The sequence below is a fragment of the Polistes fuscatus genome, unplaced genomic scaffold (assembly GCF_010416935.1).
Source record: "Polistes fuscatus isolate 324 unplaced genomic scaffold, CU_Pfus_HIC Scaffold2, whole genome shotgun sequence".
NCBI classification, from domain to species: domain Eukaryota; kingdom Metazoa; phylum Arthropoda; class Insecta; order Hymenoptera; family Vespidae; genus Polistes; species Polistes fuscatus.
Genome location: NW_025113096.1, coordinates 14,382,102 through 14,405,213, shown reverse-complemented (window position 1 = coordinate 14,405,213; position 23,112 = coordinate 14,382,102). Strand labels below are relative to the sequence as shown.

Here is a 23,112-nt window from a genome sequence, read left to right as displayed (position 1 = left end):
CTTTCTCACATACACATACAAACACATATTCTCCAATTTAACAATGTATATAAAATTAAAATTGTCGATTGAATTGCATTCGAAAATAATATATTTCTTTGATATATTAATTTTCATTTTCGTAGAATAAGACAAAAAAATGTTTAAGTAAATATACTTACTTAATTACTATTGATCTTGAACCATTTTTTTCAAATCCATTCATTTATTCCAATTCTAAAGTTGACAGACACTAGGCAGATTCGTTTCATAAAAAAGTACCGATATTTTCTTTATCGAATTTATGTCTCAAAATCTTAGGTCGCAAGCTAGGATAAAAACTTCAGGGGGTGCATATTTTAAGGGGGTTTCGAATTATATAGAAATCCTCTTATCCCGGTCGGTGGTATAATTTCGGAAGCTAGAAAATTCGATTTTACGCCTGGCAGCATATTTATCGAAGAAAAATAGATATAAAAATCATTATAGATAATGGTCTTCTTATTTCTTTCTTTTTTTTTTTTTTCATAAGAAAAAGACAAAAAATAAATAAAAATAAATTGTCATCCCTTGTTAAAAAGAAAGCTAAAATAAAAATTCAGTACAAGAAGAATAAGAATAAAAACAAGAATAAGAAGATAGAAAAGTGAAACAAGAAAAAAGGAGAATATAAAAGTGCAAGAAATATCACTTGAAAAGTTGCGACGACATTGCCTTGCAACTCGTCGAACGAACGATCTATTCCCAAAGAGAAATGAGTAAGTTTCAACGACCTTACAGAGAAGAGTAGAGAGATAGAGAAATAGTTAGAGAAAGAAAGAGAGAGAAAGAGAGAGAAAGAGAGAGAGAGAGAGAGTCAAGAAGTTTTAAAGTCATAACTCTTTAGGAAGTTGCACATATATTTGGTAACTTCCGTGAGAAAGTTTATACGATTCATTCTACGAGTAAAACTGAAAGAGGTGCTCGTCTAATTTGACTATCCTTTTGCCAATTGACTCTTACTATTGCCTAACTTTTACTACAAGAATTTTATCTAATCAAAAGTAATTATATTTTCCACATAACGCTTTCTCATCTATTCTATTTTGTTTTCAATTGGATTTTTAATGAATAATTTTGTATTAGAAATATGTTAGAGATAGGATATCAATAGTTAATATTTATCATACTCTTTCTTATTAATATAATTAAGTGAATTTGATACTAACGTGCCCGAAACAAGATAATTCATGAATTTTTGTTTAAAGATTGTAATCGACTACATTAGTCGCTTGAGTCTTTATCATAAATCTGTCAGATATAGTATTATTAATATTTAAGGGATATAATACTCATATTCGAATTAGTATAATCAAATGAATCTGTTAATATGTGACATAAACGGTGCCACCCCAACATTAATTAATCCACGCTTTGAAGATCGGCTTAAGTACTCATCATGTATAATTATAGTGAACGTGTTAATGACATACGGTATTTATGTATTGAAAATTACGATTGATTCAACGTCAGTTCACAAGTTACAGGATCGAACACAATAAATGTAAGAACCGTTGAAATGATTTACTTTCTTTTTTTTTTGATTATTTTTTTATAAAAGACGATAATTATTTTTGGATGATGAATAAGAGTAATAAAAACCAAATCTATCTTTGTTTGCAGTAATATTTATTTACTCCTTTTTATCCGTCACATTTTTCTTCGTACAAAAAGGACAAAGAAAGAAACCCACTTTTCTTTTTCTTTTCCTTTTTCTTTCGAGATAATACTCGAAGTACCCCGTTACAAAGTTGTTACATTGTATCGAATGGATCTTTACTCGTATTAACTGAAACTATTAACCTACAATCTCACGAGTTACGTCTACAAGAATGATACCCCAAGACGTATCCCAACTATTGCATATTTTTATGTTTTTATAACTTTGAGAGAATACCTTGGGTAAAAAGTATTTTTCCAATAAAACTTATTCCCTCGCACATACGTTCTATTTCAATATACAAAATAAATTCAAAGAAAATAATACAGAATTATATAAGTATAGGATAAGTCAAAAGTTTTTAAATTTCTTTTTTTTCTTTGTTTTTAATAATAATTATAACAAGTTTCGAAAAATAGTACGGAAATGTTTAAAAATTATCTAAGAACTTATTAGTCCACAGTGTAAGGATAAATAATTTTTGACATTGTGGTTTTTTCTTTTATTATTATTTTTTTAATTTAATTCATTTTATATTTATTTTGCGAAATTTATAAATCTCGATTTATGTTCGTGAACGAAGGAAGTCGGATTCAAGTTTGAAAACGTAGGAGATGAGAAGGCGTAGCTTAAAATTGAGTTTTGGGGTAGTTTAAATTAAAGTCGTCTCGTCTTATTGAATGTAGGATTCAAATCTTCCTTAAAAGTCCGAGGCCACGTTTTCCTCTTTCGGTTCTTTCTTTCTTTTTTTTCTTTCTTTCTTCTATTTATTTTTATTGCTTTTCTCATTCTCATCCTCGTTCATGTTTTCCCAGAACAACAAAAAAAACTCTCTTTTTCTAGAAAGTAGTTGGAAAACGAGCGTACAGGATCGTTCGCTCGCATAAATCAGAATAACGGCGACGATTACTGCAGAACTGTAGTAAACGATTTCTCGGCTTCTGGAAGCTTGATATAGTTGAAAGAATCTGAAAATGATACCGTCTCTCAGTGGTTTCCCCTTTCTCGACATCCTTAAATAATGCCTGATAAGATTGCGAAACTAATACCCTAAGGATAACGTTCTTACGACTCGTTTACGAAAACTTACTTTTGAAATGTGTTTAATGTTTTATAGGTCATTTCTCGTTTTTCCGAAAATAAATTAAAAATCATTTCTAATTTGATTTTTATTGAGGTGTAATTTCGTTACTTATTGTTAGTTACAGCTGGAATTTTTGAGGTGAATTCAGCGTTTTCTCCCTGCCAAAACACAAACGAAAAATTGTAACATTTTTGATATCGACTGAACAGACTGCACGTACTTGTGCACAGGTTATTGTACCATATTTCTACTTGTAAAATGTGTAAAAAATAAAATTATGAAAGTTTTGTAACATTTAAAGTTGACGGGATACCGATTCTTTTTAAATTCTACACGATTAATTGTAGAGGTCTATCAGGATAATACACTGTGCAAGCAGTAAGATACAAAATTCAACGTTTCCAAGAAAACCAAGGGAAAAATTTCATATGCATTTTTATATACTAGTTCGTTTCATGTTAGATGGAAGAATAAATTTTGTACAGTTTAATTAAAAAGAAAACCAAAAAAAAAAACAAATTATAGAAGAACATGGTTAGGCTGAAAAAAGTTCTGAACTTCTAAACTTAATAAACGACGATAAATTGAAAAGTTTCGTGCCTAACACGAGGAAAGCTGAAAAGTTTTGAGCTTAACACGAAACAGGGTTGAAAAATTCTGACAATGATCCTAACACAGCGTGAAAAACTATAAAGCTTTAAGTAACATACGGTATAGTAAAATGGTAATATAGTAAAATTGATCTATATTATTCAGTAAAATTATATTAAATAGAAAATAGTATGCACGTAAAAAAATTACTAAGAAAAAGCAAGAAACTTTCAGGATGATTTGACATTATAAAGATTTGTTTATTTTTCATGTTATATAATAATGAAAATAATACAATAGTATAGTATAGTGCAAGTAGTAATAAAAAATATAATATTTTCTATAATACAGTATAATATGTAAGTGTCATATTTAATAACAATAATAATAACAATAAAAATAATAAATATATATTATTTTACAGTATAATATATTAATATAAATTCAATGAATATAAACTTTAGTTACCAATTATGAAACACAAATAATTTGTTTTTATTTTCAATTTTAAAATCATAGTTGTGGGACATATAATCATGAGCATGTGTATGTAAACCAACACATAAATATACATTGTCATAGAAGGAGTATGGGACACAGTACTGCAGCATATATACTCGATAGTCGATGATAACGACAATGTAGCGTTTTACGATATCGGTTCGCCATTATTCCAACTACCTCAGACATATCGTCGGTTAAACGACATTGGCTGTTGGTAGCTGTTACATACCTACATATGTAACTTATATACCTTGGACAATGAAACGCTTCGGTAATATCGCTTATTATTTGCCTGATTGCACCTCATCAGATCTCGTTACTTCCGATAAAGAGTTATTAGCTCCGTTAAAGTGACTAAGAGAATAACTAACAGTGTTGCTAATTGAAAGACGTAAGTCAACCATTCTGATTTGAGAGTTCTTTGTCTTTAATCAAGATAAGCTTCATCCCGAGTTTTCATCCCGAGCATTTCAAACAGTATCTTAGCTTTGTCATTGTGTTTCTACATATTCAACAATACATCTTAAAATAATTCTAATTCACAATTTTACCAACATTTTTATCATTTCAATCTATTTTTTCCCGTTAATTTGCATTTAAAAAAAAAAGTATATTTCGAAGCTCGTTTATTTGATTTTCTAATTGATTTCTAATTGATTTTTATAATATTACGATAAATATGTAAAATGGTGTATAAGACGGTGTATAAACGACATACACATACCTGGTTAGATTGAATAATCTTGAACATAACATAAAAACAATACTTTATTTCGATTACTTATTTTTATCTTTCGACGTAGTCTCAAAAATTTTCAACCAACCCTAGTATGTATATTAACGTAAAGGTTAATTATAAATGATTCATCGAGGTTTAAGAGATGTATTTTATCAATAAAATACTGAATGACGTATGGAACAAAAGAGAACGAGAGAAACCCTGACGCAACCCCTATGGATTATTTGTAATTACCTCGTATATATCATATTGTAATATGTATTATATTTTTTATTTGTATTTTTATATTATATACTATAGTTATACCAATTAAAAGTATACTAATTGCAAATACTCATATCGATATACGAATTTCATAAAATGCATTTGATATAGAATGTTAAAGCTCTCATTCATCGTTTCTGACAGATATCAGCTTGTCTTTATGGTAAATCTTTCGTTAAATATACATGGATCCGGTGTAATCCTAGCGAATTCATTTTCAGCTCTTTGACAATATTTCATTTTGGGCCAATGCTTCTTCTATCGTGTGTGTGTGTGTGTGAGAGAGAGAGAGAGAAAGTGAGAGAGAGGGGGAGGAGGGATTAAAAACAATCAAAAATATTTGAACTTTTCTCTCTCTCTCTCGGATTTTGTATAAATGTAAAATGATTGTGATACAATTTAGATGCAATATTACTTTAGAAAGTTTACGTTATATGTTAATTGAATCCTAATTGGTAACGTGTCTTTTATAAATTTAAAACAAACTAAATTATTTCCATTTGATATAATTTTAATAAGTGTTAGAACAATATTTAAATCCTAATTAACCAGTTAGCTATGGTGATCTCTTTTAGAAAAGTGTCTACCTAAATTGTGTCGCATAAAATGAAACGATGACACCAAATATAGCCATTTTTTTCATAACGAGTTTTTTGTCTACGAAACAATTTAGACTTAATACTACTTTAAATAGTAAGTCCTAATTAATGAATTTCTAATAATGAATATTTTTTTGTACAGAAAAAAAAGTAAGAGAGAGAGAGAGAGAGAGAGAGAGAAGAAAAAGAAAAATAAAGAAATTACTAGCTCAAGGATGGCCTATTAATCAATAGTGATAGCACTCGAAGAAAATCGGTGCAAAATAAAAGAGAGCTTCGAGTTACCGATTGAAATACTTGCAAAGTCTGCGCGTCATCCTACCATTGGCAGATATTTTTCGTCGACAAAGAGAAAAAAAAGAGAGAGAGAGAGAGAGAGAGAGAGAGAGAGAGAAAGAAAATAGTTACGTAATCCCATCTATGAGCACTCACAGGCTTGCAGGGCATCTTTCAAAGCAAACTCGAGTCGTCTAATGATTAATGGTTCTCATGAACATGAGAAAAAAAGCTTTCGTGTTTTCTTTCTCTGTGGCGGCTATTTCATTTTCTTTCACGTATCTCACCAATATTCCAACGTAAATCAACATCAACGTATGGTACGTTTCTAAATTATCTTACATTAGATGAACTGAACCATGTGTTACGCGATCCTTTTTTTTTAATTTTTTTTTTTATTATTTGTATCTCTACCCCTAACCTTACCACACTTTTTCCTTCCCTCCTTTATAGATATTATCTTCGAAAAGTAGATTCATTAAATTGGAATAAATGGAGAATGAAGGATGAAGAATTGGAGATGAAGTATTTGCACGAAGTGAGGATGCTTTCATAATAACGTAGAGAAATGAAAAAGAAACTTTCTCAACGATATCGCTCGGAGTCTACAATTTTACTTGAAGAGAACTACTCGGGAAAAAAGGAAAAGAGAAATGGAGAGGAGGAGGAGGAGGAGGAAGAGGAGGGGGTTGAAAGAGGGTAGGCTCGGGAAGACATAATCCCGCAATGCGGCATCTTTTTCTTAACTTGTCAAATTATTTCGCACAATGATAACTTTTCTGGAATACATTTTGGTTCGAATAAGATGCAAGGATGGGGAAGTTGTTGAACTTATCAAATCCAATTATTTCGTTTCTCATAAACTTCATTAAAATTAATTCTAATAAAAAAGAAAAGAAAGAAATATAGAAAATATTTTAACAAATAATATCTTAGAGTTAATATCGTAAAGACAGCAAACTTAAATAAATTTCATGTTAAGTTAAGATTTAAATCTAATAAACTTTTTCTAAGCTTCAAACGGAGACGCTAAGTATGTTAAGCTATTTGAATACAAATTACTTTTCTTTCTTTTTCCTTTCTTGAAAAATTACCAGAAAAAAAACAAAAAGAAAAAAAGAAAGAAAATGAAAAGGGATATTTTCATATGAAACGATACCTTTGAGCTTGCATTCAAAAGAGTAATGGTATCAAGTAAACGTCATGTAAGCTTTAAGTTAAATACGATAAACTTCTCTTTTTCTAATTTTGAACACCTTTACACGAATACACACAAATGCTAATTGTAAGTGATGTTAAGCCGTCCAGATCCATGCAACACAACAAAAATTTATTCACTTACATTTTTCCACTTGTTCTACTTTACTTTTGAACGTTTGAACAACGTTTGGAAACGTTGACGAAACGATTACCTAACTATTGAGACCACTTCCATCATTTCCAATGTGCAAACTTATCCTCAGATTTGGACTCGGTCCAAAAAGTTCATTCATCATTTGCATCTTCATCATAAAGTTTTGCCATGATTTTACAAAATATACTAACTTTCTATCCATTATTATTCCTGTAATTTCTATATTAATCATAAATTCTATTAAATAATTGATCAATTATTACATGTGAAACGAATAGACTGTTCCATTTATTAGTTACAAAATTAATATCATGTAATACTATTTCAATGTGTGTGTGTGTGTTATTATTTATATAAGTAATTTATAGTTTATTAATGTATTATTCTATACTATTATATTGGTAAATAGTATAGATGTAAATACTAACAATGAGTATTCGAAATAAATAAAAATAATTAATATAATATAAATTAACACACACACATTTTCTCCATCTTTATACTCAATCCATTGTTGTAATTATCAGGAAAAATAAAAATCACAGAATACATAAAATATCTATATAAATATTTCTTATATATTGTATAGAATAATATTTAATTCCCGTAAAGTTCGTATTAATTTGTTAATGGGTAAATATATTTTTTGTTAATCAATTTGTATTATATAAATGTAATGTATAAATAGAATATAAAAATGGAAACTAAAATCGGCATAAATTTTCCGGGCAACTCAATATTAAATTACTAAATAGTAAAAATCGTACTATTTTCAACAGATATCTAAGATATGTGAAAATTTAAAGCAAAAATAAAGATTAAGTGTTAGATCTTCTAGTTTACTTCTGAAACTACAACTTGCCGTAATTCATTCGGTCAGTCGAACATCAATATTGATAGTACTTTCAGAATCTACTCCATCAATTTGATTTTTGAATACCCAGTTATCCTACTGGCGAGCGAATACTATACTGAACTAATTTCTTTTTATCTTATTTTAACTCTTTTTCACTGATTCAAACAACATTAAAGGGGGAATAATTTATTCTTTCTTCTACTCAATTTATAAAATCATTTTAATATGTGATATTGAAATTGATCTACTCATTAAAAAATTGACATTAATTTAATACGATCGTAAAACTCCAAAAACTTTTTCTGGTTTTCATTTAATTCTTTCAAAAATGTCCAATAACAAAGATGTAATAATATTCTTGTAAATAAACAAATTTTTCGAATCAATGTAACTATTGTACTGATGAAAGATAATTTCAACTAGTGTGTTACCTTTATATGAATGTATATTTGTGAGAAATATGACCACAAAAGATTGATAACAATTGGATATATTTGATAAATAAAAAGTAAAAATATATTGATAACTTCAGTGAGCGATATGAATTGAATTTTTCGAATTTATCGAATTATTGATTGCATGTTTAGTCTAACACACAATGGTTATTAAAAGTTAAAATATTTACTTTTCAAGTAAAATAAAACAATAACTTTTTAATATATAAATAATTGAATATGTATAATAATATTTGCGTAAACATATACATTTTTGTATTAAAATGTAATCATTCTATCGATTGAAAATAATTCCAATCAATTTCATTTTCATGGTTTTAGCAAAGAATTTGATGAAATCCAATACATGCGCCATTGTGAAAAATGCGTTCGATTTTCGAGTCCTGTTCAATACGTGAAAAGTATTCAACTCTTCTGTCAGCATGAATATCACGTCTGGTAGAATTTCTTTGGAAAGCAACAAGACATGTAGTGACATGTGCGATAAATGGTTACACGCTTTCAGTATCAGATGTCAATACAAGACTCCTTTATTTTTTTTTTCCTATTTTTTTTTATTTTTTATCCTCCTTTAGTTTTCTTGAACTGACAAGAAGTTCTGGGTTACGATCGCAGCTAAAAAGATAACGAGTTTTCTTGCTGGAATAATAATAATAAGAACTCTCTTAAGTCAGCCATTTTCACGATTGGCATAATCCCAAATTGGTCGTTTCGTATATCTCAAAAGCACAATAGCAGCGATGTGTTTAAGTATGTAAATAAACGTTAGCTAGTTTCTATGGACGCAACAAAAGAAAACAAAGTGTTATTTTGCAAATTTTACAAAATTAGAGCGAAAGAGTAAGCTAAGGAGGTTATAGTGTATCCAGTTCACTGATAACATTAATCAAACCATTCTTACGATGAAAGAAACAAAGTTAGGAGTATCTACAGTGAACATTCGAAGGAAATTCAAGCAACAATGTTTACCCAAGTAAAACAAGATGTATTTGAACTCCAGGGAGGAGGGGGGATGGGTGTGCTTTGTTGAGAAATTTCAATAGGAAACAAACAAAAGAAAACGGATAACTATCGGAATGATTAATAGCGGAGTCAACGGAGAGAAGTTCGTTCCTAAGGTGAGACTGTCTCGATTTTCATAGATCCATGAGAAACGTTATGCAAGAAGTCCGAGAGTGTACTCTCTTGTTCAGCTTGTCGAACGTGTTTAGCGTAGCGGGGGAGTCAACAGCATTAAGTCGTACAGTCTGATGCACTAAGTGCACCCATGTTTGTGATACGTCTCGTTCGTTTCTCGCGTGCATGGTCTCGTCAACTGGAAACTTCGTGTTAATCCTAATCCTAATCCTTTTGTCTTGGTCAAAATAGCAGATAAATTCGAGTAGTTTAGTTTACTATTGATATTCAAACTTGTAACGAATATGTAAGTATTTAATTAGGAACGATCGTTTATAGAACATTATTTGTCTCTCGATAATAAAACACATTCATTTTAATCTAACAATTATGCTCTTGTAATATAAATGTAATATATCAAAGTGAATATTAAGACAATATTTTTGTGATGGTTTTAATGAAAATTATTGGTCTAATCTTGTATGAGCCAGGTTGTATATACAAGCGAACTTATTGTGTCTATATACACCTATATCATAGGATCAGATTTATGTAATCTTGATAAAGGGCAAGTGTATTTAGGATATTGGCCCGTGACCATACGAAAACACAGGTCTATGGCTACTCACCAAAATTAATAATCAACTTTAGATAGAGAATATTAAGCCTGAGTCACTAACGAAGTTTCCGTTTCTATCATGTATTTAATAATATCCTGGAGAATAGATGAATCAGTATTAACGTTCTAATGAACTATTTAATAAACAACACCCGTTGGGGCAATAACTATAATGTCTTTTATGATACTACGTTACAGTCTTTTAACCGAATAATTAAAATTTATTCTTAAGTAATATAAATCATTATTCAATAAACTTCAAACGTCAGATAATAACTATTGCATGATTCATAACATAAAAATCAATAACGTGTTCGACGAATAATTATTGTTATTACTCTCCTTTTGTTTTAAAAGAAAAAATTGTTCTTGGTTAAGGAAAATTCGAGTTTCTTTATTCGAGGAATAAAAAAGCTCGACAGAATGTTTTTTACAGACTATCGTGTTTTCAAGACCATTTTATAAAATTATCTTAACTTTCAGCGAGGAAATACGAAGTAAGTACAACATGGAAGGTTCTCGTGGCCATGTAGTCGTTGTTGTTGTTCGAGAAAAAGAGAGGCAAGAGATTTAATTCAATCCTAAGGTAGGAGTGCCTTTGGAGCATGCATCCGGTTCTTATGTGTCCTGTAGCGCAGGACTGGGATTGAATGCTAGTTACAAAAAAAAAAAAAGAAGAAAGAAAGAGAAAGAATAGAAGGACAAGGGGTAAACGCAAAGAACGAAGAAGGAAGGATAAGAGAGTTGGGACGAGTGGGGGCTTGTACCAGGGGTCGGTAGGGGGTAAAGTGGGATGGGTACGGCCAGAGGGGTGGAACGTGCAGAAGGGAAGCAGGGGACGGCTTACGAGGCTGTGGCCCATTTTCACGCAGTGACGTCAAACCGTATCCGAGGATACGTCACCGGAAAAGCGGTAAAACGCGTTAAATTTTACTCACCGGTTTAATGCTGAGGTTTGGATTCCGGAAGGATTCATTTCTTTCCTATCCCACCCCTTTGATAACATTAACAGCTTTTTTTAAGCTGTCGAACATTTTTCCGTTTATCCAGTGACATTGTTTTCTTATCTAATTGTAAGTATATCCAAGAATTTTAGTTTTTAGTATCAAAAAAAATTGGATGAACTAAAGTATTCCGAAAAGATGTTGATCGGTGTCTCACACTTTCTGTATATTTCTGGAGGCACAGGGAGGAAGGTTGGTTCATTGATTTGTTTAGTTGTACCTTTGGAATGTCTTTAACACAATAAAATCCCCTCAGTGTCGTTTATGTTTTGTCTTATTCTAACTTTTTTGTTCTCTCTCTCTTTCTCTTTTGGATTTTATTCAACATGTATGACACGTCGTGTAGATTCCTGATACCAAGGATTACTCGACTTACTTCAGATTTATCCCCAGAAATCCACTTGGGTTAAGGAATTTGGTCTTCTTCTTCTTCTTCCTTTGCTGCTATTGCTGCTGCCTCTTAGTTTTTCTTTCTTTTTCCTTCTATCCTTCTTTTTTCCTTTCTTACCATCGTACGTGCTTCGTAAAATTATCAAAGATACTTGACTTACACAAATCTATCGGTACGTTTTCTTCGTCGATTATGGACGAGTTCGTTGCAATTTCTATCTGACCCTTTGGCCCAGTTCTTATTAGGATGTTAGTATATCGTTATTACTCACGTACGACGTTTCTTCAACATATAAAATACATGCATGTATGCATCTATGTGTACACGTATATACGTTCGAATATCTCGTACAAAATTTATATCCAATCGACTGAATCGAAAGCACTGCCCACAGAGACGAAGTTGGCTGAAAGATTGAATTCCTTTTTCTCTTTCACCTTCAAAGATTTATCGTTCACATTGTAAGGGTACTCAAATGACCACCGTACCTATTCTATTGGCAAGAGGGACGATATTTTCCCATCGTTACTCAATTGCATAAATTATTAACAATTATACAGAAAGAGGGAGGGGGAAGAGAGAGAAGATAAAGATAAAATAAATCAAAATAAATTTTAATTATCATAATAAAATAAATTATTATAATACTCTCTAAAACGTTATCATATGTCCTATTGGAGTTTAACTATTAGTAGATAAATCCACCTATCTCTATTTTTTTCTCTTTGTTATAACATGAGGAAGCTTTATGATTTAGGTATCCAAAAGGTTGGTCAACCGAATTGAATGAAAACAAGGGAGAGCCGATGGACGTATTGTATATAATCGAAAGATGATGCTCGATGGTGTGATAAGGTAGCCGCATTGCGGCATACAACCACCATGCTTCGGGCAACGTACGTAACGAACACGAACGGCGTCGGCAGTGGCGGCTGTAGAAACTTCCTCGACCTCTACGACTCCTACTCTCCCTTTTTCATACCCTTCTACTTCATTCGGAAGGGGATTGGCTCATTCCACTTTCCTTCGACCTACCTGAAAATGCCTAAATTGAGCAACCATGCCACCATATATACAGGGTATACACGCGATCTATCACGCATCAACTAATCGATCATTATTTCAAATATTAATAATCAAGACAATATATCAACGTATCTTCAAATGAATTGCAATAGATAGAGTACTATTTATTTAAAGAAAAACCAACCAAATTAGAAATGCAATTAATTATCACGAAGTACGATAAAGCTTCATCTCCTTCTGGAGAATCGAGTACGCTCGTTAAATGAGCAGATGAGCAGATGAAGAACGTGAACGGTACGATGTAAACCACTTAATGAACTATTAACTACAACTCAAGGTGTTAACACATCTTTAAATAAGAAATAATTTTAATTATAATAACGATGAATTTTTATTAATAATAAATAAAACGATTAAATATCCTCAATGTTTCGAACGAACTTCATTATTAGATCCAATTTATAACTTTATTTCCTTTTCGATGATCTTTCTCCAAACTTTGATACTTTAGACATCGAACGATTAATAAACGCAGTGAGCACGTAACTCCTATAATTGGATACAGGTGTAGTAATTCAATCACGTTGATTCATGATGGATCGATTCTTAGAGCGAATCTTGCTTCCAAGAAGAGATAGAGGAGTAGGTTGATAATATTGAGTTCAACTGGATGGTGACAAGTCTCCAAACGAAATGAAAGATAGAGAGAGATAGAGATATGGGAAGATAGATAGGTAGATGATAATGATGAGATGAAGATGAGAGAGAGAGAGAGAAGAGAGAGAGAGACTGTTATCTCTCGTAATTAAACGGATTCGAGCTTTTCCTATCGATCGTAGCTCAACGAATTACGTGCGCAAGAGTATATAGTATATACATACGTACATATGTTATAATAGTACATAAGCATTTGGACTATTAACAAATGTGATAATAAATGGACAATTTATTTAAATGGTAGCAATTCGTTCTTTTTACAGAGTCGATCTTTTAGCTGATTTATTAGCAGCTGCTTCCAATTTTTTTGCCAAAAGATAGCTCAATGAACTTCGATGGGATCCAAGAATAATTAATCTTTGCAGACGATATCGCATATATACATGACACATATGCATTCTATGCAAGAGAGTCCACGTGTGCTATAGTCATTTCTATTTCTCTCTCTCTCTCTTGTTCTTTATTCTATCGATCGTATATTTATACGAATCCAAATATTTGGGCCTGACGATGACGTCAAGAAAGAAGAAAAAGGATCTTTTTGGAATGAGAATGAAAGATTCATGCGAAAAGTTATCTATTCTATTCCTATCTAGAAACCAACCGAGAAATAGAACTTCTTATATATATACATATATATATATGCATCGTACGTGGTACATAGAACAGGTAAATTCTGTTAGTATCCTTTAACACTGGAGTTGTTTACATACTCATAATACAATTGCTAAAGCGGCATACATATATACATATATATTCGCACGCATACACACTATGTATACTACAGACTGTTTTCTTTACACAATTACTTGATTTCTTTCTTATAGTTACATCATAATATTCGTCTAACTAACTAAAACACATATAATAGAAAATAATAATTGTCACTATATAAAAATCATCTCACAAATAATTCAAACTCGATCCTATTTATATAATAAATGTAACCAATGAAACATAATGAAAATAACTTTCCCTTAAAAACGTGAATACATACATCTATGTATACATCTCATTGAAAAATCCGAAGGAAAAATAAAGCTATATAATACATAAATGTATAAATAACATGTATCTCGAAAGATTCGAGTCAGGGGCAAATGTGTACAGTGCTTAAGGACGCTGAATGGGGACTGTATTTTCGCGTAAGAGCAGAGAGAGAGAGAGAGAGAGAGAGAGAAAGAGGGAGTGAGTGAGTGAGAGAGAGAGACGCATTGCAAGGAGGGTGGGAGAAGCTGGCCTGGTTTCATTGAACCTGCAGCTACCCCTGTTACCGCGTAGCACCCCTCTATGTGTGTGCTGGCTGCGTTCGTAGCAGCAGTGTGGTGCAACGTTGCTGCTGCTGCTGCTGCTGCTAGTAGTCAATCTCCCCTTCTCATTCCCTCTTCATTCCCTCCTATCTCTCCTCCTCTCCTCTTCACCCACCTACACAAGGAACTTGTGAGCTGGCTCGAGCTCACAGTGGCGTTTCCGACGGTACGAGGGGGTGTATAATCTCTTCCCCGGTTGGCGGCCGGGGGCAAGCTATGCATAGCCCGCGACGTCTATATATAGGTCGTCGTTTCTATAAATAGAACCACCGCCGGTACCCTTCACCTTCCACCCTTAGCCGCGGCCAACTTGAGAGAGTTTTACAACACCGGTCACGACAGTTTCAACGTGTCAAACTTTGCACACACAAATGCAATTCTTTTAAATAAATCGCTATCTTTAAGTGTACAACATTCATTGCGTGTTTGTTATTCATTTTGATAAGCTTCATTTGTCGTATATAGTTTTATTCTATTTCTTTATCTTCAATTAAGGTTTCAATTAGTTTTCGAATAATCAACTGTCTATATGTTAATCATCAAATATTGATTATATTTATATTATAATAAAAAGTAAGTTTGAAATTTAAAAAAAAATATATATATATAATGAAAAAGATACAAAAGAAATCTTTTAAATGATCTTCGAAACGAGAATAATATTCGATGTAGAACGCAAGATAGTTCGTGAAAGCAATTGTGTTGCTTACTTGCTATCACTAACTTGTACAATGCTTTGTCATTTCAAAACGAGTTTGACGCGCCCCTATTGCGTATATAATACAATACGCATTTTGAAAGTTTTCTATTTTACTTGGATACGATAAATTTGGCCTAATTAACGTTTACCCCGATCATGCGTACCAACTTTCAGCTGCGGCAATTTTCCGCAAAATGTTTGTCGATCAAACGTGGCTCGATGGAACTAGAATTGTTTGTTTAAGTGTCGCTAGATACGACAATGACGTTCAACATTTCTGCTTTTTTTTTATTTATTTTCTTTTTTTCCTCCCAACTTTCAAACTCATTCTGATTTGACGATCGACTAGAAATTTGATGAGAATTTAACAAAATAAAAATTAAAAAAATAAAGAACGTATAAAATTAGTTTTTAAATATATCGAAGATATTCTCATGAATATTCTTATCTATATTTATTGTATATATCATATTGCTGGTAAGTATACACATACATACATACTTATTTACTTACGTAACATGTATTCTTCATCATTTTAAGTACTTTCCGAACCAAAAAACTATCTTACAATAGTGGCAACGTTTTAACGTATCGATCAGAGCTAGTAAGCGATAAATAGAGTCGAGCTGAGAGTCTGACGCCCGTGAGCCTGATTAAACTTCACTCTTCGCTAATGGTTTATAAATAGCTACCTATTTTTTTCTTCTTCTTTTTCTTTTTCCTTTAAACACGATAACGAAGAAGGGAGTGCACCAAGCACACGTCCTTCTTGCTCTACTTTTGCTGCACCCACGTTTCTTCTCTCTTATTCACTCACTCACTCACTCTCTCTCTCTCTTACTTTCTCTCTTTTCCTTTCTCTTTCTTTATTTTTTTATCCTTTTTTCTTTCACGTTTCCACCAACTTTTATTCCTTCGTCCTTTTCGATAGAGTTCCTCCTATACTGGCAAATTTACTTCCTTCAAAATCTAACGCGCACCAGAAAAGCCTTTGTTCGATCGTCTTCTTCATCTTCTTCCTTATCCAAGCAATTTCCATATTACCTTCTTACGTAACTTACCCTCAAGTTCGAATAAACTTTCAACAAAATTTTCAGATTTTTTAATACGTATCAAAAGTACGTATATTTATATTTCAATTTGTTTTTATCTAAAGTATATATGAGTATTAACCGATCACGTATTGGCCTTCTATAGTGTTACAATAAAACATTTATTAAACTTATTTCAAGTATTTTTAGTCTCTCAGTAATATGATTTATAGTAATCCATCTGAATCCGAAGTTCATTATTCTATTCTGAATTGTTCTTGAATTTCAGGATTGATTAAAATGAAATGTTACAAGCTTACTTTCTCTTTTCTAAATGATTAGATCGACTTTATCGATCGATCAATCTTCTATTAGTCACGTACAAGATTTATAAATAGCTTTTAAAAGGCAGTGCATTTTTAAGAATAAGGATTCAGGCTACGTTTATGACAGCAACCTCTTATAAAAGGAAACAGGTGGCCTGATTTACGCGTACTAAAGCCGATGTTCTACGTTTTATATGTAGGTGCGCAAGATAAATACATACACACATATGCACATATATACACATACACATATACGCATACATACTTAAATACCCGCAGAGAAAATTAATTCATTATGTCGTTTAATTCATATTTGCTTTTAACCAATTATTACTTCGTACGCTATTGTATTCACTTGATGTATGTATTTTATTGAATTGTTAATATAAACTAATTACTTTATCTTTCATATGAAAAACTTAACAACTTACTTTCCAGTGAAAAGGATTTCTTCTTCTTCTTTCACGTGCCATGTCAGGCTCTCCTGACGCAGTTTTGTCTTCTATTATCCTGATAAGATGCTCGACCTTTCGAATTTCGATTCAATCGTGGATATTTCTGATCCAGAATATCTGAGATGCCTGAAATAAATAAATTTATTATTTTCCGATAACATTGAATCAATCAAAATAAAAAGAATAATCGTTATTATTCAATAATTTCGTCTTTAAATGAGGAAAATGAATGAAATGAATTAGTTTGAGATGAATTATTATGGAATGAATTAATTAATAGAATTAGTTTGGATTCTGTCAGACGAATCAAAAATGTTTAGAGAAATGTTAACGAAGCATATTATTGAAATTATTTAATGAATTTGTTTTTAAATGAAAAAACAAAAAAGAAAACGATTTAAAATTTACTTATCACAAAATATTATTGCTCGTTTATGTACATTAAAATGTATAATTTTATCCGTGCTTCTATGTCTCTAGTTGTTCACGGATCGTGTCTCACGAACCACAGATTTTCCGGTTCGACGTGCTCACTGTCGCTAGTAATTTTCACTATCGATCGATCCCATCCACTTCCGACCACATCACGAGTACCAAAATATATTTGGATTAACGGGAAGCCAAATCCCAGTGTGACTCGTAACCGATCTCACGATCGTTTCGAATGCAAATTGAATCGAGAATGGCCGATTTCTAATAATAAGTTTAGAGCGAAAATTAATCGATTATTTATTCTCTCCTTTTTTTTTCATTTTACCTTTTCAGTTAAGAAAAATATGTCACGTTTAAATCAAAATGAATTATTATTTATCTATATACAAAAATATATTATGATTATGATTATTATTATTATTATTATTATTATTATTATTATTATTATAGAAATGTAATTAATTCAATTATATATATTTATACAGGTAACTCTCCTACAACACGGTTTCGCTTTAACACGAAAAGAAAATTGCGAAAACCTTTGTATATAGCACTGGATATCATGATTTTTACTTAACATATTTAAAAACTAAATTACCTTAAAATAATGATGCGAAGGAATAATGAACTCTGGATTTCATATGACACGGTTTTATACACACGGCATTTTCTAGGAACCTATCTACCGAGTTATTAGTTATCTTAAGGTTACCTGTATATATAATATATTTCTTTTTCTTTTTATTTGCATTAAGAAAAATATTCAATTTCAAGATCATCATCTTTTTTCTTAACGTTTTTAATTTTACTCATTATCAATTATTTTTCAAATATTCGAAAATTGTCCTATACATTTTGAGATAAATAACAAAAAACGAAATAATATTTCAAATCTAATCGAATGATTTATGCTTTATTTTTATTTGCGTTATAAGGCAACAAATTCCATAGATCATCAATTAATTATACTTTTTTCGAAGATTTTTAATCCTAAATATTTTCATTCTCTTCTTATACTCGAGATCTTCGTTTTTGTGCATATTTAAGATTGAAAGTTATGCATATAAAAGTTACTTCTTCTTCTTCTTTTTCTTTTTTTTTCAACGTTTACAATCACAGATATTTTCTTTTTTTCTGTATAAATATAAGTAAATAATAAAAATATGTTTAATCGGGACAATTAATATTTCGAATATCTTTTTATTCCCGTTAAAAAAGAAAAATGATTAATTTCAAGATCATCACCCTGTTTTCTTAACATTTTTAATCCGTTAGCAGCCATTTTCATTTTCATCCAATACTCGAGAGCTGCAAATAGGCTGAATATATAGGGGCGTAGGTCGAACGATCGCGAGATAAAAGTGAAAGCAAAAGGGTGATCGATAACGGTCGTTAGATAGCACAACGAATAAGTCGTTCGATAAAAGATTAGGATAGGGGTAGGAGAGATAGGAAAGATAAAAACAAAGAAAAGGTTGACTGATAGTTGAACGGATGGAAAAAATGAAAACGTTGAATTGTCTTTTGTCAACAATTTTTCCAACATGGACTTCAAAATAATTGAAAAAAAAACTAAAAACCAAAAAAGGAAAAAATAAAATACTTGGTTATTTGATTTAAAATTCTTTTCGAATACAAGAATATTGAATAACATTCAAGACGCGAAGTATTAAAAAATTGACAGAATTTTCTATTTAATTGATAGTCGAATGCGTCGAAGTGTATAAACTGGACTAATGAAAGCACGCTAAGTGCTTGAACGGATAATTTGATTGTCTTCTAACTGCCGTTGAAGAGGTTGTTAAGATTTTAATTACAATATAAAACTCATCGAAAGTACATCATTTATTACATATATATATCTCATACTTTCTTTCTTCTTTTTCTTTCGTTTTTTGTCTACGTTAATTTCTGTAATAAGAAAACGTATAGAAGATTCGTTGATGGAAATATAGAAGAGGTAAAAAAACACAACAAAATAGAATAAATAAATAGATAATAAAAATGTAATTTAAAAAGAAAAGGATAAGTCGTCCTTGTATATACATCGAACGTACTTGATAAGTCGCAATTATCTTTCGATGGGGCTTGGCTGTTTGTTCGTTCGACCGTGCAAATATGACTTCCAACGAACTGGAGAAGAATAAGAAACATAATAATAATAATAATTAAAGATAGAATAATTAAAAAAAAATTAACTTTTTATAAACATCGACCTTCGACTCTCTTGTTAATTATTATGATTATTATATTAGGTTGTTCATAAAGTTTTATTATAAGATTCATATGTAAGGATGCATTAGATATTTCTTTTTTATTTATAATTATGTACATACATATTTATTTGTATATATATATATATATAGAAAATAAGAAATAAAATGAAATTAATTTAATTTATAATATTTATCTTGTTATAAATCGGTGCGAATAGTTCGAAAAAATACAAAATTATTATTATTATTAATATTATAATGTTATTGAACATCAAAAATGATAGTCTTTCGATCTTGACAAATTTATTTAGAAAAACTTTTCTTTCAATGAAACGTACATTCTCGTTAAGCAAATGTATTAAATAAACGTAAAGAAAAGAAAAGAAAAAAAATTCCTGGTAAAATTCCAACGTAATTCAATGTAAAAATGTTAAAGACGATAAAAGTGATCGACATTAACCGGTCCAACGCGTTTATTTAATCAGAGATTATTATTTTTCCAGGGCAAACGTTTGGAAGTAGTGTGTCATCGAAATAAGGACTTATCGTGCTCTTCCAGTCGAACGAAGCTTGCTCGTCTCGAATGGACCCGCCGCTGTTCAAGATACTGCATTGCTCGAAAAAGAGGAAAAGAAAAAAAAATAGGAAAGAGAGAGAGAAAGAGAGAGAGAAAGAGAGAGAGAGAGAGAGAGAGAGAGAGACAGAGAGAGAGAGAGAGAGAGAGAAAGGACACGATTTTTCATGATTTTTCACGCTCCCTTCGAAGGACTTTGATGTTTTTCTTTCAACATCGAACGAGAGCGGACGTAAAAGAAATTAAAATAAACTAAAATATAACAAAGAAAAACTTGTATTTGGTTTCTTTTTAAAACTTGTCAAACACGAACGTCGTATTTCTTTTAGATCGAAAAGAAAAACATTTTTTTTTTGAAAATGGTTCAATATTTTCAGATTTATATTTCATTCCCTTCGTATCTTTATATATCTTTATATATATTTATACTTTGACAAAAAATAATTTTTAAGCTAAAAATTGGCATCAATTTAGTCAGCACCGTAACGAAATAACCCGCGTATCAGTACTAGGTAAAATCAAAGTCGATGACATGCAAAAACTGACAATGAGTTGATTTTTTTACTTACTTTCATCATGCATTATGTTGACAGAAATAACAAACAAATTTATATAGCACACAATACTTTTTTGTTTTACATTAAAAAGAAGATGAATCTCACTGAATATTCGAGAATATGGATTTTGTTGCCTACGATTAATCTTGAAATAAAATTTAATACGAAATAATATAGCAAGTAAGCATGTTTTTGAAACATTTGAAAGTCCCTGCTTAAATAGGAGAGCGAACGGGAATAAAATAAAAATCTGAAAAAGTTAGGGAATTGTTTCTTTTTTTTTTACCATTCGGAACCGATTAGACAACATGAAATTTAGTTCAGTCCTCATATAAGGATCACCCTAATATGCATATACACGTATGGGTGATACATATATGCATGTATCATATATGTGAGATAGAATCGTAGATATTAGTGAAAATATTATTTCTTTTCTGTTTATAAATAAATCAAACTTTCTATCTATGTTGACTTTTATTCTATTAAAAATGACAATAGTAGTAGAGATGGATGTTGGTTTATTGAATGTTGATTTAAATATGGAAAAAAAAGGAAAAAAAAAAAAAGAGAAAACCCCCAGTTGGCGAGTAAAAGACTTTTCGTGAAGTCACCGATATTCCGTCAAACGCCATTGTGTGATCTGATAGGTCGTTCCATAGAAATATTATGACACGAGAAAGGAGCGAAGAATCGGGAACAATGAAGTCGAAACTTGGAAGCGACCTTGCCTTTTTTTATCGCCTTTAAATATTCATCCCTCGTGTCGAGAAAAGAGAACGAGTTTGTGTGGACGGTCAAAAGTAACGAAGAAGGGATGAGAGAAAACGAAAGATAGAGAAAGAAAGAGAATAAAAGAGAAGAAAGAAGGATCGATGTACCACCAGACTACTACGTAATTCAACGAAAAAAAAGTTCATTGTCGGTAAAAAGAAAGATAAAGACGGTTGTATCGTGAAACTTTTAACTACAACGTGGGTACAAACTTCCTAAACGGGCTAACAATTTTTTCTTTCCGTGATTTGACAAATCAATTATTTGTTTACAAGATTCTTTAATTTTATTTAGTTTCATTTATAATTGTACATTCTGTTAAAATCAATTCCACTGAAAATTCAATCGAGAAAAGGAAAAAAGGAAAACCAAACTTGTAATTGATTCGGCAAAATTATATAAACAATTTTGGCCCGCCCAATATTATTAAATTGCAGATGAAATCCTAAGATTGAATTTTGTTTTACTTTTAATTAGAGATGTTTTTCACCCTTTTTATGATATTATTCTTATCCTTTTATTTTTATATACCCTTGAAAAAGGATAAAACGTTAATTCTTCGTATTAAAACTTCACATTTTTCAATCTGCGACTGATGGTATAAACTTTCAATGCAAGCCAAACGAGATTCATTATTTTTTATATTCTATGGTAACGTTAACGATCCAACATATCTCTTGGTCCTTGTAACATTCCTAGAATATTATTAATTGGGTCCTATGATTCTCAACGTATCTCGTTAAATAAGGATATTTCCTTTTTTAAAAGAAAGTGTTACCTGCACGCAAGTGCTTCGTTAAAGATCAAAAATATGGATCGTTTGTATGTTCTATTTTTAGTATTCCATTTCTTTTTTTCTCTTTCCATAATTTATTTTTCAAAAGGAGGATCAAATTTTCTTCTCAAAGGAATGCTGAGAAACGTGAAAGAAAATTTTTATAAGATAGGATCCTTTGAAAATAAAAAGAAAAAAAAGAGAGGGTAGAAAAATATCGACGAATGGAATCGATTTTTGTCGAATTATTTTCAAAGTTTTTCTGTTCTTTTTTTTCGCCGATTAATTTCGTAGAGAACGACAGCCATTACCAACTGATTAGTTTGGAAAACATCGGAAACGAATTCCCTTAAGAAGATCGATGCTTCTTTCTCCTGCAAAGGACACTTCTTAAATTAGGCCAACACAGACCAGATTGGTGATCTATTATCTTTACGGTAGAAAACTTTGACAAATTTCGTAAATGAAAATAATGAATGTAAACGGTAATTAGTTAGGTTTAAGTTTTATAGGGTTTATCGTGTGTCTAACAAATTAGAGTATCAGTGGGTATCGACCGAGAAGGGAGGACAATTAAACAAAGTTTAAACTCGTATGGTGATGCTATGCCGAGCTCAAACGAATAAACGTACTTTGTGCCTCGGGCAAATTAATTATTCTTATTATTTTTAACTATCCGCTTTTTCTTT

At 31.0% G+C, this 23,112-nt stretch overlaps 1 protein-coding gene across 2 annotated transcripts in view; it reads right to left on the bottom strand.

The window, feature by feature from the left end:
* LOC122517040 (two pore potassium channel protein sup-9) overlaps positions 1-23,112 on the bottom strand; it is a 61,219-nt gene that overhangs the window by 5,338 nt on the left and 32,769 nt on the right. For both annotated transcript variants that reach the window (XM_043635338.1, XM_043635337.1), the window contains exon 2: positions 17,072-17,221. The gene's annotated coding sequence lies outside the window, so the exon portion shown is untranslated. The remainder of the gene's footprint in view (positions 1-17,071; positions 17,222-23,112) is intronic.